General features: G+C 40.6%; 1 long non-coding RNA gene across 1 annotated transcript in view; it reads left to right on the forward strand.

Moving 5' to 3' along the window:
• LOC134510088 (uncharacterized) overlaps positions 1-13,159 on the forward strand; it is a 57,640-nt gene extending 44,481 nt beyond the window's left edge. The window contains exon 5 of the long non-coding RNA XR_010069498.1: positions 12,604-13,159. This is a non-coding gene — a long non-coding RNA (uncharacterized LOC134510088). The remainder of the gene's footprint in view (positions 1-12,603) is intronic.
• The last annotated feature ends 5,947 nt before the right edge of the window (positions 13,160-19,106 follow it).

Below are 19,106 nucleotides of genomic sequence, written 5' to 3' on the forward strand. Positions count from 1 at the left end.
ATTGCATTTTTTTTTTAAATCTCATCACAATATATTGTACAAAGACTCGATTAAATTTTCTATTTTTTTTAATAGACTAAATATCATCTCCTTTGGTAATTTAAATGAGTGTAGCTTTTGGAATGGCTTATGCCAGATGAGAATCCATCTCTGTCTCTCCTAATAACATCTAACCTCAGTTCACTCTGGTATTCAAAATGCTCCAAATGGATTATCTTGGAAGTTATTATAAGGTGAATAGGCTCCTAACATACAGTTATGCAAGACAAATGCTATACTTACCGAATTTTTCTGGCTGAGCTTCATACCTCTGAAAACCAACATTTATAATAGAAGTGTTGACAAAGCCTTTAAATACAGAATTGTAATAGAGGTGTTAGACTAAATATGTTAGCATGTATACGAGAAGATTGAATAAAATTGTAGCTTTTATCCCGATGAAAGTCAAATCCTGTAAAAAGAAAATCAAGGTCTTTGTACTGAAGTATGGCATCCAGGGCAACTTTTTCAGATGTATGGAATGCTTTACTTAGAACAGGCTTGGCTAAATCCTTCATCTGCTTATGTGGTGTAAAGTGAATTTAAAATAACCGCAGCAACCAGCATAGGTTTTCCTACTGCAAGGGAATCCTCTGCCTGCAGAAAGATCATAGCAGTATGGAAGTATCTTGTGCATTGGTCACGTTTTCACCTTTGAAATAAGTGAAAGCCAATGAAAGCCATATGTGGACAGTGGAGCAGTCTGACACTGAGGTATGTTTGCTAAGGCTCTTCATTCGGTGGAAAAATTAAAAGACCTTCTTCTAAATACAGATCTCCTGAGATTAAGGACTTACAATCAGCTTTTTTGCAGCCCTTTTCTCCACCATCTCCAAATATAGACCAGCTGGAGTGGAACATCTAACTCTTAGTGCAAATGTATTCAGTACACAAAATTGGTATGTTCCTATATATTGGTAGGTTAACCACTTCGCATGCTCTACTGGGACTTCTAGACATATGTACTCAGACAGCTATTTATGTGCTGGGATTTTTCACATAATTTAGGGGTATGCAAGCTCATACTGCTAGTTTAAAAATGTAAATCCATTTATATAAATATATGCAGACAATTTGGAATTCTGTACATGTGACAGCACTGAAACCATGAATGAACCGCGATGAAGAAAGTTAAGTCTGATAGTGTATAAACTTAGCAGGATTCTAGACAAAAAGCTCCAGAGACTTTAAAATAAAAAAAGAAAGTGTTTATGTTGGATGATTAGAAAGTATATAACAATACCAGCAATGTCAGTTTCTCCATTCTATAGTCACTGTGGACATCTCGAATTCCCTACGAATATCCAGCCCTGTCGCATTTTAAAACAAACTGACCCTCCCATAATTATTCCTTTTTACAATCCATATGTATTCTCAAACAAACACACACTTGCATTTATATGTAGACAGATGCCTGTGATCTATGCTTTCCCTTGTGCTAATGATTTAAAACAGAAATATTTAAATTTGACTGTGTGTCTCCTTTGTTAAAATAGCTTTCTACTTGACTATCTGGATGTTGCAGTTTTTAAGAAACTCTGCAAAACTAAAATATCATGTAGCCACACTTGATGTCTGATGAACAAAGATTTCGTGTATGTACAAAGAATTTTTGTGATGTCACTGATATGACATGCCTTGGTGTGAGCAAATCTGGGGAGTGGCCTTATAGTCCTCATCCTATTCATTGGACTTCAAGAGAAACTCAGGTGTTTGACATGAATGACACTACAGATGCAAGTTTACTCAGATGTCATTTATCCTCAGGTACCATTTTAATGGCATAAGATGGTGATTGGATTATCATTACCTTGTAGCATGTAAATACCGAAATTGTAGTTTGCATTAAAATTATTTTTTTCTCATAGGATTAACATAAGAATAATATTAAAGATGGAGGAAGGAGTAGGTTATCTGGTGTGCTCCTACTCCCTTGCATCTGGAAATTTCTCAGTTTTCATATATTGAAAGCATTTGTGGCATGTTTTTTACAAAGTGTAGGTGGTGGAAGAAGAGTCTGAATGAGGAAGTAAGACAGGGCACAGAGGCGCCTAGGGAGAAAGCTAAGGTCCAGAAAGTCTAGTATGAAACCCATTTGCTTGTTGAAATAACTGCTATTTGCAGCTGAGAATGCTCACCAAGTTCCAAATATTTGGCTGTGGTTCTCTTTCCATAAACATTGGAGTCACATCATACATGTCTACAGGGCTCAGCCACACCTCTTCTGCCTTTGCCTCAGAATCCCTGCCTCTAGTGGTGCAGCCAACACAACAGTCCAGAACACTCTCCTTATCGTTCCTAATTCCTCCGTTTAAAGTTTGTTTTGGGGCTGCAACAGGCAAGGTCTTTCCCCCATCTCTCTCCAATTCAGGGTCGCTGACCTCTTTGGACATTGGCAAACCAGGTTTTTCTTATGCTTCATGAGACCTGAGCTTAACCTATGTGATGTTTTAACTTTCAAGAAGAGTTTGAAGCTTTAGGGGCTATCTCCACCCTGTTGACCTATTTAGCCTAAACAGATTGCCAAAGCTTTGGGGATGCCAAAGGTTGTGCTAGCTAGTTCCATTTGGGTCTCCCACCCAAACAAAAGGGTGGAGAATTCCAGATGCAGTGTGATTTGGGAAGGCCAAAACCCCTGTAAGACTCCATGAAAAATATTTATTTTTCATTTTTTAAGCCAATCCAGAAGAAACAGCACATCCTTTTTGCCTTTAACTCAGGCGCGAGAGAAATTTGAACCACCGCTGAAGGTGGAAATTCTGTGTACCTGATCTTATTGTTGTTTTTTTAAGCAGAACCACAATGGTTTTAGTGGAGTGTTCTGGTTAAAACAGAGGTCAGCCTAGCACTTGGGATGTTTGGTTGTTTACATTTCAAGGTGCATGGTAAAATGTAGTGACAGCTCTTTGCCTGCGTGTTGACAATGTTTGTGCAGGTTGTGTTACTTGTTGTATCAGTCGGTTGGTGGTGAGCAATTGTTTTCTTTTGCGTCACTTGTTTTCCTTGGTTGTCAATTTTTCCCCCTCCATTTTTTCAAATAATTAAACTGTCTCTATCTCAACCCACAGGTTTTCTCACTCTTACCCTTCTGTTTCTCCCACCCATCCCACTGTGGGGGTGTCAGTGAGCAGCTGCGTGGTGCTTAGCTGCCTACCAGGGTTAAACCACAAGAAGATCTGAACGGCCACACGACCCATTTGCCTCTCTGATGAATCCCTGGAAATCATAGTTCAGAATGTGGTTCGGGTGCCTGTCATGAATGTGCACCTACAGTGCTTAATTGGCCTTGTTTCTGCTCTGCTGCACCCCTCACCAGTTTTATTGTGATAGTAGCGGAGAAAAAGAATAGATAAAGTGGGCGAAATTCATCTACAACACCTACAATAATCACTTTTGGCTCCCTTTGTAGTCAATGGAGAGAAACAAACATTTGTAGAGTATGATTCATCTCATTCCGAGGTAGATGTCTAAACTAGTTTGGATGAATCATGTCCTAAAAATGCCCGATTCTCTACATAATGAGAGCTGTTGGTGACAACTTCAGGTGTAGGTTTCTTCACTTTAGAAACCCTTATCCAAAGGGAGGTGAAGTGAATCTCACCTAAGGAGATCCTCAGAACAGATAAACTACCCCATAAGGCCAGACCATCTAGCTTAGTACCATCAATGAATGATGCCTGAGACAACATACTTAAAGAATAATGCAAGACCAAGGCAAGTATTATCTTTCCTCGTTATACTCTCCCAGCTTCCGGTAGTCAGCAGATTACAGTCTCCATGTGCCAGAGGGTTACCCCTGATCATTACTTTTTGTAGCTGTTAGTGATGTCTTCTATGCATTTTTCTAGGCCAGTGAATTAATGTACCCCTTTAACCCTGCCCATCATACTCTCCTCTGAGGCTTCCGGATTCTTGTCCAAGGTTAAGACCATCCTGCTATTCCTAATCTGCCCACGTATGGGAACTGTTTCAATCTGATCACTCTGATACTTTTCTTTATATTTTCTCTATTTCTATTATACCCTCTGGGAACCAGAACTGCATGTTGTGTTCAACACATATGTACTGCATGGATCATATTGATGTATTTTGTTCTCAGTTACCTTCCTGATATTTTCTAACATTCTAGCTGTCTCTTGGATCACTACTGAGCATTACAATATTTCTGTAGGTAATTATTCGTCATCACTCCAGAACTGGTTTCCTTAACAGTGAGAATTAATAAATGAATGAACCATAAGGTACTTTTTCCTGTGTGCATTGCTTTACGCTTGTCAATAGTAAACTTCAAATTCCATTTTCTCTCTTAGCCCTAGAATGTTCTGAAATTCTTCTGCAATTCTTTGCGTTTATCTTGATTATGGCTACTCTGGTTTATTTTATATGATATGCAAGTATTGCTGCCTTCTTGTTCATCCAGTTCCTGTGTAAATGTGTTAAACAGAACAGATTCCAGAATAGATTAACATAGGACAACTAGTATAAAAAGTGACCTCTTAGCCTCAGTCTTTGCTTTGTATATTTTAAGAAGTTGTTTATGCTGTAACAGCTTAGCTTTTTTAAAGTTTCTTTGATAGAGGATCTCACCAAAATCTGTTAAATTTTATGGTGCATCTTTGCCAGTATAGAGATTTTCACCACAGAGAGAGAAAGTGAATTGTGAAATTGTCGTATTAGCAGAGAACTAGGGTATTAGGTAGTGGAGGAAAAGCATAGAAAATCATTTTATAACAAATAACAAAGGAATTCTGTGGAAAAGGAGAAGAATGAGAAAAAAGAGATAATTGCTTTCATCATACAATAAATTAGCTTAATAGGTTGCAATTCTAGTACTTGGAAAGAGCAAGATTCAAAGGAGGCATCTTCCCTCGCCCTCTGTTTCAAGCCTGCTACTATAGAGTCTGCCTGCTTCTAATGTGAAGCTGTAGCACACCATGCAAAGTATAAATATGGATTCCTTCGGAGGTTTGATGACATTTTGTTGGAAGACAGAAACATGTTTCTTGCAGATTTGTGATCTGCAAGAATTCCGTGTGTGCCAGTACATTGGGGACCATGCCATAGATCACAGTTCAAAATTGCCAGCTCACTCTATTTATTTACCTGGGTTAATAGAAACAAAAGAATATTGAACTGCAATTAAACTGAACTTGGAAAAGGATTTATGAAACCTTGTCAACTGTGTTATGCAACACAATACCATTTGTGGGAGAACAAAGATTGTTCATTTAGAATATGTTGAAACCATAAGTGAAATCACCTTACAAATATTTTTCTCCTTGAACGGATAGCATCTGACACACAGGAAAGCAATGCCTAACCCACTATTAACCATTACCAGGTTACCATTATAGTTAATTAGCAAGGCATTACCCACAGTCCTCTGAAGACAATCGTTTTCTGGCTGTCACCCAGGCCTGCTGCAGTATAGGCTCACTGACTCCAGAAGGCTGACAAGAGTTTTTTTCCCGATAGAAGCATGTTGTGAAAGAAGCCTGGTGAAGGTGAAACACGTGTTGTTACTTCAGCTTTAGGAGACCAATTTGATCACGTTACCTGGCAGCACTTCTGATGTTCATTTCAATGTCAGGGAAATTTCTGCATCAATTTTCAAAACATAACTCTATGTACTAATTGCTTTTTCTCTTTGGCAGATACCTAGCTGTAACTAGCAACTAATTTGAAATCTGTGCCCTTGTTGAGAACTCATCAGTATCATGAAAAGCAGGTCACAGTTTGAAAAACTGCAAGGTGTTTTCACTCTATGAGGAAAAGAGTTTAACATCTTCATTAAAGATGTGGATGATGGGTGAGAGTGTACCCTCACTGTGTTTGCTGATGGCATAAAACTGGGAGCAATGGCTGATACACCAGAGAGTCTTATTGGGCTTCTCTACAAGGATGGCCTGACAGTAATGATGAACATATTTATGTGGGAGGTGTGTGTTTCCTCTTTGGACTGGGCCAATATGGCCCATTTCCTGACCTGGAAGATGCTAGCATTACTGTGGCAGTGCCCATTCAGCTGCTGAAATGAATGAAGTACCTGGCATTAATCCATAATGACATACCTGGATCACAAAAAAGGAGAGTCAAAGGCCTTCAAAGTGCTAGCTCCCAGATAGCTGACTGGCATGTGGATGGACCGTGCAGCGAGCATGTTGCACCTTTATCACATACAACTTGAGAACAGTCCAGCAAATATCAACACTGACCACTTCAGACAGTAAAGGGACATAAATAGGGATTGCTAAGGTTCTGCTCCTTACAGGATTTCTGACTCACAGTGATCAGCTATTTCGGATGCGCACATATTTAAGCCCCCGCATTTTCAAGGTGAATTTTCAATGACCTTTGAAAAGAATTCTTGCCTTTCCATTCCTTTCATACTTTTCACACATAATTTTATTTTAATAGTATTCTAACTGGTGATGCCAGAAGAAGTGAAGATCAGAAAGAAAAATGTAGGCTATTACTCAGCAGTCTCATTGCTCAGCCAGGCTGCATTCTCCATAACCTGCAATCAGTGCTTTGCTCACTGAAACACCAGTGTGCAGATTGCATAGTCCAGAACCTGTGTTGCATTATAGGATCTGTGTCAGGGGGGTATTGGAAAAGACAACCTCATGTGACAGTCACCGCACTGCATGGTGGTGTAGCACTTCCCATTTGTGGAGCAAAATTTGTTAAACAGACAGTATATATATATACATGGGCTCAATCACTTGGTTTTCTTCCCATCCTATCTGCCAATGTGTAGTGGCAACAGAAAGACCAAGATTTCATGGCTTTACTGGTGACAAAGGACCCCTCTGTGAATTTTGTTGTTGGGCTGCTGCTGAGAACCATTTGGTACTCCGCATTGGTGCATAGGTCAGGAATGGGAGGGACAAAAATGGAGCATATGGGAGAAGGCTGCCCCAGTAAACTAGGTAGCCTTGGACAGATGTTGTGCATAAGCTCAGCTGGGGTTCAGAACTTAGACACCTCCTCACCAAAGCACATCGAGAGGCTTCATCTGTAGAGCAGGGCCTACTCAAAAATGTACTGACAAAGGCATTCCTCACAAAATTTGACTGTGGGTGCCACATTCATTATAAAGCTAGAGCATAAAGGCACCCTCCCCATCCTCCTCTATATAATAAACTAATGGTGTGAGCCTTCAGCCTGGAGGTGTAGGAAATCTGGATTCAGGCCTTCTTCATATTAAGGACATACAAATTCAGATCTCCCACTAGAATGCCTTAATCCTTGGCTGTGGAGGACCATACGGAAGTGATCTTAGTCCATTTTGTCAAAGTAAATGCAAAAAAAAGGAGCCAAGATTCATTGGGCCAGAGAAAAAGAGGGAGATCTGGACAATTTCCTGAAGGATGGGAGTCCTGGGCTCTTGATCTTTACTTTCAGAGAACTCTTCCTGTATATTATATCAAGAAGTCACTCGATAAAATGAACTGATTTGAAAAAAACCCAAAACAAACCCTTTTCAGGGGCGTAAGTCTTTTTGGACGTAACCAGAGGTCCTTTCATTGCTAACTTTTATGGTGCTATATCTCTTTGATGACCCTGTTGTGAATTCCCTTTGTTTTACTGTAGCAAGCATGGTGGCCTGTTACTATAGCTTTCCTTCTGAGAACAATGACATGACTGTAAGCTGTCCGTGTACATGCAGAACGTGCGGCGCACATTTTAACCTCACTTCCCAGAGCAGAGGTATTATTCTTACTTTGGCTCGCTTAGTAAGTTTACTAACGGACAGGAGAAGAATAATGGAATCCTGGAGATCTGGCTCATGAGATACAGCTGTGTGCCGTGAGCAAAGCCCCCTTTGGAGATATCATTTGGGGCCAATTTCTTTATTTTGTAGTCAGGCAAAACTCCCATTGACGTCAATGGGAATTTTTCTTCCATAAAAAATGGGGACTCAGGTCTGGCCCTGATTTTTTTGTCAGCTTGGGCCATTTCAGATAGTGCCAGAATTCTGAACACCCATTGGTGGGCAGAAAGCTTCTGTAACATACTTAAGATATTCTTAGGTTGGCATAGAAAGGTAAAAACAAGGAAAAACAGCTCATCGGCCAGCCTTTTTACAGTATTCCCAGACGTATCTTCTATGAATAGTTGGACCCCCTCAGATGCATAAGGATAGCAGGTATTTTGAATTTAATGTTTCAAAAATGCTTTTTAAATCAAACATCTGGTAATAGCTTGTAAATAGAAATGTTAATAAAAATGCATCATATTCAGGGATATTCACAATGTGAACCGCTTACTCCACCCCAAGCTTAGGAAAAGTAAATGTTATCCGTTTTCACATAATCTTTTTAGCCAAAGTCTTTTAAGCATATAACTTTACAGCTTTCATAAAAAGGGCATAAAAATGAAAAATGTGTTTTGCAATGAATCTGCCACTGATATGAGTGTTCAATTAAATGGACCGTGCAAGAAAAGAGGAAAGATTTGCTACTGGGATATTGCCAATGATATCCTTTGACACTTCTATGGTCTCATGTGTTCCTGATCAAGCAGCACAGAGCACTGGAAAATCCCAAACCAGTAAGCTTGAAACCAGAGCAGTCTGCATATATTTGATATGCAGTCAGAAGAGGCTGATTTGAAATGATTGGCACTGAACTATGGCCTTTCTATTAACTTACCTTAAACCATTTTTGCCCTTTTGTTGACACAGAACTTCACCAACTCTATTTATACCCTGGCAAACGGCATGTTTCTGCTTAGACAACAGATTCGAACTGTGTTTTTACTAGTGGCAGCCATTTGGAATTCTTTCCTACCACAGTGTATCTCATTTCACTTTAAATCTTCTCTTCTGGACACATACAAGATTCATACTTCTGTAAAATCTAGTTACCAAATTTAGTAATTTATCATTGACATTACCCCATGAAATATGTAACTGGCTTTAGTCCAGTTCCTAAATTTGCGTATTTTGTTCCCATCATGGAAATTTCAGCATTCCTGATGCAATCCGGTATGGTTCCCAGTGTAATATCCAGGTTGCCATGCATGCTGTACTGCAGGTACAGAGACAAGTGTGTCTTCTCTGCTGTCTTGTCCTTTCTGTCCAGCTCCAACCCTCTCATGCCTGTACTTCTATGCACCTGGTTTAAGGATAGATGAGCGTGAAATAAGGACTGGTAGTTGATCCATCTTGGCCATCGTTTAAACCCTTAGTAGCCGATGGATGCTGAGATTGTCACGGGTCATAGAGTTGCCTCCCACCTTTGTGGTACAGGTTCCTAGGAAGGGAAGTTCCAGGGAAGAAAAGACAGGATGTCTTCTGGTGGCAGAAGGCCTGCCTGCAAGCTGACCCAGGAACCAATGTTGAATTCCCATGATTTCTCTACCTGCAAGCTTTTGATTTTGGTGCAACCTCCTGAACACCAGGTACAGGGAGAGCCATTGGTTTTGGGAGACACCTCCTCTACTCTTTCCTCATTCTGACTGAAGAAAGAAAAGGAAACCCTATGAAAAGGGTACATAAAGGTTACATCATCTACTCTGTCACACACTCATACACATAGAAAGGTGCATTTAGAGCATAGTAGGAGCTCTTAACAAAGAAAGTGTGAAAAACAGAATGTCACAGAGACCATTTTTCCTTGTAAAGCTGAAAAGTGGAAGTACATCATGAATATATTTCCATTCTTGACACTCACTGGCTTACCTTCTGTAAATCTGAGGTCTTCCTTTTCCAGTGCTACAAATCTGGCAGCACTCATAATGATTAAATTCTCCTAAAGAAAAATAAGAAAGAGAGAAAAAGAATTATTTTGTTGTGGCCAAGGAATGTGCAAACTACTGGAAGAAGAATTTTATAACTGCTTAACACAACATAACAGAGAGGTTATGCCAGTCTTCAGGATAAAAAAAAAAATCTCATGAGGAATTCAGCTTCTTACTTGCTGTCTTATGTAATTGCATTCTCATCTGTGCAGATGACATTTAGTTCTAAGTATAAAGCTACTATCAAATTTATTTTTCATATGCGAGAAATCCTATTTCCATCAGTTCAAGAGTCATCTGATATGACTGAATTTGTTTTCTTGTGCATGAGGAAAGATATGTAGCTCATCTGTCAAACAAATGACATGTAAAGGACCTGCGATTACTCTTCCAAACACGTCCAATTCAGATATATCTTGGTGAAGAATGCAGTTGTTCAAGATCTGCCTTTCTTCATGGCAACTCACCCAAGTTCCATCTTCAGCTGCATTGACCATTGCATCCCCAGCAGACACATTGGCTCCTGGCCCTGCATATGGACAGTTGATCCCTATAGTAGAGAAAATGGGACAGATCTCAATCTCAGGGACAAGTGCCATGGCAGACCTTGTGATTTCTAAATGCGTTTCCTTCTCAGAAGAGGACAACCTTGTCCATGCTGCTCCTGGGAAAAGTCTCTGCCCTTTGCTAACCCCTGTATTGTACCTTATCTAGGAGAGTATTAATTGTCTCTTGTCAAAACTGGAAAGTGTTTTAACAATTATATTTTAACAGAGATTCCTGGGAAATCATTCACACAATGTCCTGACTGTAACCTTTTCACTAGCATAAACATAGTCCAAAATATCTAAAATCCACCCCATTAAATGTGGAACATGAAGGAGTAAGCTTGAATTGTTTTGTATGTGGAGCACACATTTTAGTGGTCTCATTGGTCTTTCTGACTTCAATTTAAGTCTCACTGAATATTGCCATTTAGTGGTAATTTGGGAACAGAGGAAAAATGCTGAAGACAAGTAAGCACGGCATTAAGAAATAAACTCAAGCCTTTGAAAATGTCGAATAAACGTATCTATGTAACTTTTAAAACAAATGATGGACATGTCTCTAGACTGCTGAAATAACATTATCCTTCCTTTTTTTTTTCCATAACTTTATTCCCTTGTCTAACGAGGAATAATTCAGTGCAGCTGAAATTCGGGAGCTGAAATGAAATGCAAGTGGGACTAATCACAGTAAAGTTATTTGCCTCATGCCAGCCAATGACTTCAATACAATGAGTCATTTTAATTGCATCATGAGTGTCCAAAACACCTTCTGTTTCATTGACCTCTTGGAAAAGTGAAGGCTTCTTGTTGGGATAAGTCCTTTTTATTTCTTTCTTTGTTACAGCGTGTGTATGTTTGTCTATGAGATGTATAGAGGACTATAAAGAACTGAATCATCAAACTCCAAAGTTAACAATGGTGTTCAGAACAAAGCAAGATGACTGGCAAACGTACAACCCTTTATAATTCCCTTTTCGTCCAAGTGGGAAATTAAACAGAGATGGCATTAAAATTTAAAAGAAAAACTAGTTATGTTTTACATACTGCTACATGGACACCTTCAGAAATGAAAACTTGGCATTCTCACATTTGTTGAAGCAAAGAAAAAATATAAATCTGTACTTGCAACTGTATTATTTTTTCTTTAGCTATTTCAGACCTTTCATCTATCATATCATGAACTCCTTTACAGAGAAAAAACAAATAATCCAGTAATATAAGTTGTGCAATTTCATGCCTCTAATTTCCTTTCTTGTGAAGTGGTCAAAAAGAGTGTGTTTATTCTATTTTGGTTACAGAGCATTTTGGCAAAAACTTAATTTTGCAATAATTTCCTTGACATTTGACTTACCAGTGTAAAGGATAATGAAGAAGGAGAAAGCGGAATTTCCATCTGGAATCTTTCCATTTGGGGCTACCACTTACTCTGTGATAATCAGAAGCTATTCAAAACCTTCCTCAGATACAAGCAGTGAATGGTATTTGCATGATAATATATATTTTATTTTATTCTGTTTATTACAAACAGTGTGGTTTGTTTACAGGCAAGTTTGAGGTAACAGTTCAGTGATTTTATGAAATGTTGTTTGATAAATAATCTAAAACTTTTCATTATCTGCATGAGACCTAGGCTTTAGGAAATGAAAAGAATTTCAGGAAGTCACCTATTCTGAAGAAGATCTTTGCAGGATCAGGATGAGGGCAAAAGTGTTCTTGGAATGTCTTCTCAGCAGAGGATAATGTTTCAGGGAATCATCACTGGGGAAAAACCACGCATGGTACATTGAGATGCAAAATTCCTGCACAATAATACCTCTGCATCGCATTAAATCCCACATTAGCCCAGTATAATTTGTGCGATGTATAGGTTTGGGTAGGCCTCTGCACAGTTAAAATAGATTTATAGAGCAGTGCTTTCTTTACTTATGAGGAGAGTTGTTGAAAAAAGTACCCCATAATAGCAGGAAGTGGGAATAAAGTGGGAATGTGGTTTCAAGTAAGGATAGAAACCCTAGTAAACACTGTACTCTGAGACTGAGAGACTATGGACCTGTTATTAAGTCCATTAAAGTTTACAGGAGCAGTTCTGACCACGAGAACGAGTGCAATTCTCATACGGACTTGGGCTCCGTGAACAAGTTTGCATAAAACAAGAGCAAACCTGAAACCTTGCGAAAAAAACTTGAACTGAACCAAGCCTTTTCCTGAGGGTTGGAAAAAATTTGATTAATTGCTTAATTTTCACATTCCTCATCTTTTCCATTTGCAGCGGGGAGAAGAAGTGGACAAGAGAGTATTTTGTGGTATTTTTACTGGCCAGACTGAAACTGAAGAGGTATTAGAGGTAATCTCATGAGAAAGTTTGACCTTGCAAGATTTCCGATTGGTTTCTGGAGCCAAAAGATTCAGATACATTTGGATAGACTTTGAACAAACATCCAAACTTCTGCATGCTTGTCTGAACTGAAGATCCAAATGTTTTGATACGCCCTCCTTCCTCTCCTTGACGAACACACGTGTACATTGTGTGTGTATTTGCATGTGTTCTTTGTGAAACCTGGGAAAATACATGTACATTTAGGCTCTTGTCAGAGGGGTTTCTGGGCTGAAGTGCTAATTCATTACTGGAAATAAAAGTTGATATAAAACATAAGTGCTAAGTGCTCCAGAAAGTACATTATGAAAAATAGTTGAGCTATATGCAGTCTTCAGTCTCATTAGGAAGTGAGAAAGAGATGGCATGGAAAAAATTAACTTGTCAACATAGCCATTTATAATTTTCAAAGAGCACAATGTGAACATGAGATGTTGCACTGACCATTCAAATAAATCAGAAAGCTGTGAATTGTTTCAGAGATTTATTGATTTAATTACCGATCATAACACAATGTGTTTGTTCTAAAGTAATCCTATAAAATAGGAAAAACATGATGTATTTATGCAGCTCTTGGACAGAAAAGCAGATCCTTTGAAACTGGTGAGTTATGGACTGCATGTGAATCACGCATTTACTATGCAAAGCTTTTAAAAACTTTCTACAGAGAAGAGCAGCAGCAACAGGGCATGTTAAAATGTTAGAGATGCCAGTGGAGATCTTTTTGACCTCAGAGTAGCTGAAGATTTCTCTATGATTTTAGTCATCACTGAAGCCTGAAACAGCAAAGGAGCACACTGACCAGGAAGACGATTTAGCATGGGAAAAGCATTGTTGCTTTTCAGCTTTACGTACAAACGGCACCTAAAAATAACTACCCTGCAAAACTTCTACTGGGTCGAAGGGAGCCTGAAGAAAATTACCTGATGCTCCTATCTGAATATTTGCCAGCACTTCAATATTTAAATACCCTGATCAGAAAAACTCATTACAGTTAAGCACAAGCTAAAGTCTCCTGAGGCAGTTCACATGCTGAAGGTCACGCATGTGCTTAAGTGCTACCCTGGGGCAGGTCTGCATAGATATGGAAGCCAGTATACTGGAGCAGTACTGGGAAACAGCAGCAAGCGAACAGATGTATAATTATGGATAAGGAGCAAAAAAGGCAAATAGCCACAACATAGTGGAAGAGACGTCGCAATGATTCAGTTCTTCAATTCACTGTCTTATGACGGATCCCTGTGAGGCAGATTTTCATCCTCAGGACGTGCTGCTGAAAAACCTTGGTTGGGTTGTCCAAAGAACCCTCAAGACACATGACAGGTCTTTTTGCCATAACAGCACAACACAGTTTGCACGTATAGTCAAACAATACTCATAACCCAGAAATTTCAAAGGTTTTGATTTTCAGGGACTTGGTTCATCCAGAATGGGAGCAGAGTAAGCTTGTGTGTGCTCACTGTGAGCAGTCAGGGCACAAGGCCCAGTGAAATGGGAAGTGAACTAAACTTAGCATTTTAGACTAAAAAGTATCACCTCCTGTAAGGGATGGGGAACGAACTTACCAAAGCCGCAAGGGTTCCTGTCTACTTGACTTTTGATCCATGTTCTGCATGCAGGGACATGAAATTAAACATAAATGAATGTGATTTCTTTGGGACAAAATTTAATTTTCCAGGCTGTCCACTGGAAAAATTAACCTCTAAACTAAATCTCTGGGATTTAATTCGGGCCTGATTTTTATTGGTCCTTAAGGAATAAAAGTTAGTAACATCTAAAATAGTGTAACCTACATCTCCCTCAGAGCTGGATAAATAGAAATTTTAGTGATCTATAAAGTTTTATGAGTGACTGAACTTTAGTCAGCAGTGTTTCAGTGGGACTTCTAGAAACATCAAAAGAATAAAAAATCCAAATATAACACCATTCCACTTTGGTGGCTAAGAGTTAATAAAGTTAAAACCTCTTCCATACTCTGTCATTAAACTCCATATCATAACTCTTGTTACACTACGGTTCATTGCCAAGAATTCATAGTAGTGGAAGCAGCAAATGAAAAATGGCCAGAAAGACCACAGTTTTGTTAGGCAAAACAGTTCAGGTACAAGATTTTGGCTGCTGTGAAAGAAGGAGAAGTGGCCAAAACTACTTGAGTATAACAGCCTCGCCATATTCTGCAATTATACAACAATGAGGCTAGCCATTAATATCCATTAGCTGTCTCAAAGTCCTGAGCAAACCAGTGCTATAACCCCTCCTGGAGTGCATCAGGCCAACAGCCTAAAGAGGTTCCCAAGACCTAAGCAAGCAGAATGATAATGATAGCTGGGTATAAACACCTTTGTTCAGTAAAATTAATCATTGCAATGCTAGAGTCTGTGACCAGGTCATTACCTTAAAGGCAGGTCCTGATTGTGGCAGCTGAGCAACCTAATGGAAAAGCTCATACGCAGAGGGCATGAAGCAGTTCTTTCATAACATGTAACTAGGTCAAGGGAGCAAGACCTTACGAGTGACAAGCTGAGCTGGAGCTGGCCACCATGTCGCTAGTGCAAAGCAGGAATCCTACTCTGGCTATAGAATACTGCCATTATCACAGAATCACAGAATGGTTCGGGTTGGAAGGGACTTTAAAGATCATCTAGTTCCAACCCCCCTGCCGTGGACAGGGACACCTCCCACTAGACCAGGCTGCTCAAAGCCCCATCCAGCCTGGCCTTGAACACCTCCAGGGATGGAGCATTGACAGCTTCCCTGGGCAACCTGTTCCAGTGCCTCACTACCCTTAACAATAAAGAATTTTTTCACGATATCCAGTCTAAATCTACCCTCTTTCAATTTGAGGTCATTGCCCCATGTCCTATTGTAACATTCCCTGATAAAGAGTCCCCCCCGTCCTTCCTGTAGGCCCCCTTTAGGTACTTGAAGCTGCTATAAGGTCTCCTCGGAGCCTTCTCTTCTCCAGGCTGAACAACCCCGACTCTCTCAGCCTGTCCTCATAGCATAGGTGTTCCAGCCCTCTGATCATCTTTGTGGCCCTCCACTGGACCCGTTCCAACAGGTCCATGTCCTTCTTGTGCTGAGGGCTCCAGAGCTGGACACAGTACTCCAGGTGGGGTCTCACCAGAGTGGAGTAGAGCGGCAGAATCACCTCCCTCGACCTACTGGCCACGCTTCTTTTGATGCAGCCCAGGATGCAGTTGGCTTTCCGGGCTGCAAGTGCGCATTGCCTGCTCATGTTGAGCTTCTCGTCCACCAGCACCCCCAAGTCCTTCTCCTCAGGGCTGCTCTCAAGCCATTCTCCGCCCAGCCTGCCTTTGTGCCTGGGATTGCCATGACCCAGGTGCAGGACCTTGCACTTGGCCTTGTTGAACTTCATGAGGTTTGCACAGGCCCACCTCTAGAGGTGACATTCACTGACTGGCAGAAAAAGAAATGAGAAGAGAAAGGATAACTCTGTGTAAGGCAGAGAAAGCAGATGAAGAAGCAGGACAGTCTGAGACTAACACAGCATAGTCCCAGAAACTGAGCTTCCCTTGCTGGGAAGAGATGCAGTTATACAGAAACCCTTGCTCTGTAGTTGGGCATCGGCAGTGCTAACCACCCATGGCCTCTGCTGCAGCCATTAGTAGGCTTGAGGCCTCAGCAAGATACCTGCAGAGCTGGGGGGAGGAGGGTGTCTAGTTTCTATAAGGTACCTATCTTGCTACCGCTTTCCATGGGGAGTTAGGCACCTAAATATTAAGTTAGGCACCTAAACATTAAGTTAGGCACCTAATACCTTGCATGGACCTGGCCCTCTATCCTTACAAAAACAAGGTGATTTGGTTCCTTAGTAAGAATTCCAAAGAGAGATTCCTCATGGTTACTACTACGAATTCTATAAGCAGCAAGGGTTCCCGTGTGGTGTGCAGGTCAGAGGCAGATAGCAAAGGATGCAACTCCTCTCCACGTCAGTCATGGTGGATGAACTCTGGGAGTCAGATGAAAGGATAAGACAAGGATAAAGTGATCAGGGCTTAGCAGGTATGTTGAAATCACAGCTTTGTATTTGCTTGGCCAGTGCAGGATGGGAGGTATGGAATTTATTTCTCTGTCCCCAGATGGAGAAGACTATAGGGGAGGTTAAATTAAGAATTCTCCATAGTAGTTTTCCTTAAGCATAGGGGACAGACAGATGAAAGCATAGTGGTGGATGAAGCAGACATAGTGATCAAGGCTGTCATCTTTGTCAGATCACGGGCAGGGGCTGACAGTTTGATGGGACAATATGTTTGAGAGATAGGGTGAGGCTAAACATGAAGGATCTTAAAGGCAAAGATAAGATGCCTTTGTTCAAAAATGCAAAGCCACTGGAAGGACACAAGGAGAGTAGTGATGCAGCCAAAGCAATGAGCCAGGAACGTGGTTCTAATCTTGGTGTTTTGAATGGAAGTGAAGGCAGCATTAGTGCTGGAACATGGCTGGAGACCAGATTATTACAGACGAAGTGCAAAATGATGGGATCCTGCTATGAGCCTTAGTTGGCTGCTGAGAGAAAGGATGAATCTGTGAGCTATTATGTAGGAGGAGGCAAATGGGCTTGGATCGTACAATGACTGAATGAGGAAGCAGAATTGAAAATGTTCCTTTATCATGGGCTGGAGAAAGTGTGAGGTTGAGAGCAGTGGAAAAATAGGGGAAGATGGACAGAAAATATAGGTTTTGCCATTACTAATTGTCAGAGACGTGGAAGTGAAGTGTTAGAACGAGAATTTCATACAGAAAAAAGAGATAGTGAGAGATGTGGGAATCATTTGCAGAGATAAATTTTTAGGAGAAGGGCACCTAAAAATGGGATAGATCTAAGATCTTTAAAGAAATCTCCCTACCTGTTTGGATCTCTCCTCCTGCTGTCTAGGCAGCTGGAAAAGTCATGGGCATCACCAAAACCAATTCTTCCTTTCTTTGCTTAATAAAAGCATAGTTTACTTAATTTTGTTATGTTTTTCTCACTTCTACAATAGGTTGTGCACTGGGTGCACAGCCAATTGACTCAGCTCCAGATATCCCAGGTACTGATAGGGGTTACTGGCAATACTGGACACAGTAGAACTTGTGAGTTTTATGAAAAAGGACAATACTTTCAGTGCAGTGACAAGACCCATCCCAAAATGTGATAATCTGCTGGATGCACAATGGGCCCAGTCTTCTATGGATTCAATATAAAATAGTGTGGATATATGACAAGGCCTTGGGTATTCTTAAAGCAGCTTTATGTGGCTTCTTTAATTTTCGCAATGAGATAATCCTGTGCTTTTCTACCTGGTGAGAAATGAGAGTCTTGATGGGAGTTACCAGACTGATAGACCAGGAAACACTTGAGGGACATGTCATTCTTATCAAAACCACCAGCTTTGCAGCCAGGATGGATGAAGTCCCACCAGCATGCCATGGTTCAGTTTTTCTGTACTTCCCTCTTCCCCCCCCCACCCCACCATCATTCTTGATGGACATGCCAGCCTCAAGAGGGGAGGGGCAGTAAGGGCTTCTGTGCACTTTTTTGCTCACTCCTTTAATCCCAGAGTGTCAGACTTGGTCTCTGATGTGGGACACTGGGATGAGCTGGCTTTCAGACTTGCTCCAGGACCCATCTCATACTCCATCAAAGAGTATCAACAACACTCTCACCGATTTCTGCTGAGAAACCAAGGCCAAAACCCAAGGAAATTATTTGAAGAGATGGAGGCGATTCCTTTTTCCTACTAAATTTCTAGCCAATGTCTAAAAACCAGGGTGATGGCTGAAGTGCTGAGAGTAATAAACAGAACATCTTACCGATTGTTTTGGCTTAAGAGAAAAAGAAAAGCAGCACGTCTTTGTATACTTGAAATAATTATTAACAGTTTTTATTAGGAAGAGACCTAATTTGTTCAGCTTCTTTTATAGTAAACACGTCTGGTGGGGTGGAGGGAAAGGAGGGAAAATCACGCATACTTTTTATACAGTCTGGTTGGATAACTGGCAAGTGCACCTGTAGGGCATATGTGAATGTATAAACCCACACATGTTCACTTAAAAGGACACCGTCAGCTTGCTTCAGAGCTTTTGTTTGCTCTTTAATCTGCATTATTTTAATACCCTCTTAGAAGCTTAGAAAACCTTATTTATTTCCCTCTTGATTTCCTTCTTCTCTTTCCCCTTGTCAAACCCTTTCTGTGTGTGTTTGTTTTGCTTTGTTTTGAGTGGAGATAAAATTAACACAGCTGGTCTTATTTAACAGCCCAAACAACTTCAATTTGTACCACACTTTGTCAGGCCAGTGCAAGCAAGGGCGAGAGCGTCAGTGGACAGTGAGCGGAGTGGGCTCGCCGTGGGAGAGCCGCTTCGTGGTGCTGTCCTTAGACCAGCCTTTGATG

Source organism: Chroicocephalus ridibundus, chromosome 1 (genome assembly GCF_963924245.1).
Source record: "Chroicocephalus ridibundus chromosome 1, bChrRid1.1, whole genome shotgun sequence".
Lineage (NCBI taxonomy): Eukaryota > Metazoa > Chordata > Aves > Charadriiformes > Laridae > Chroicocephalus > Chroicocephalus ridibundus.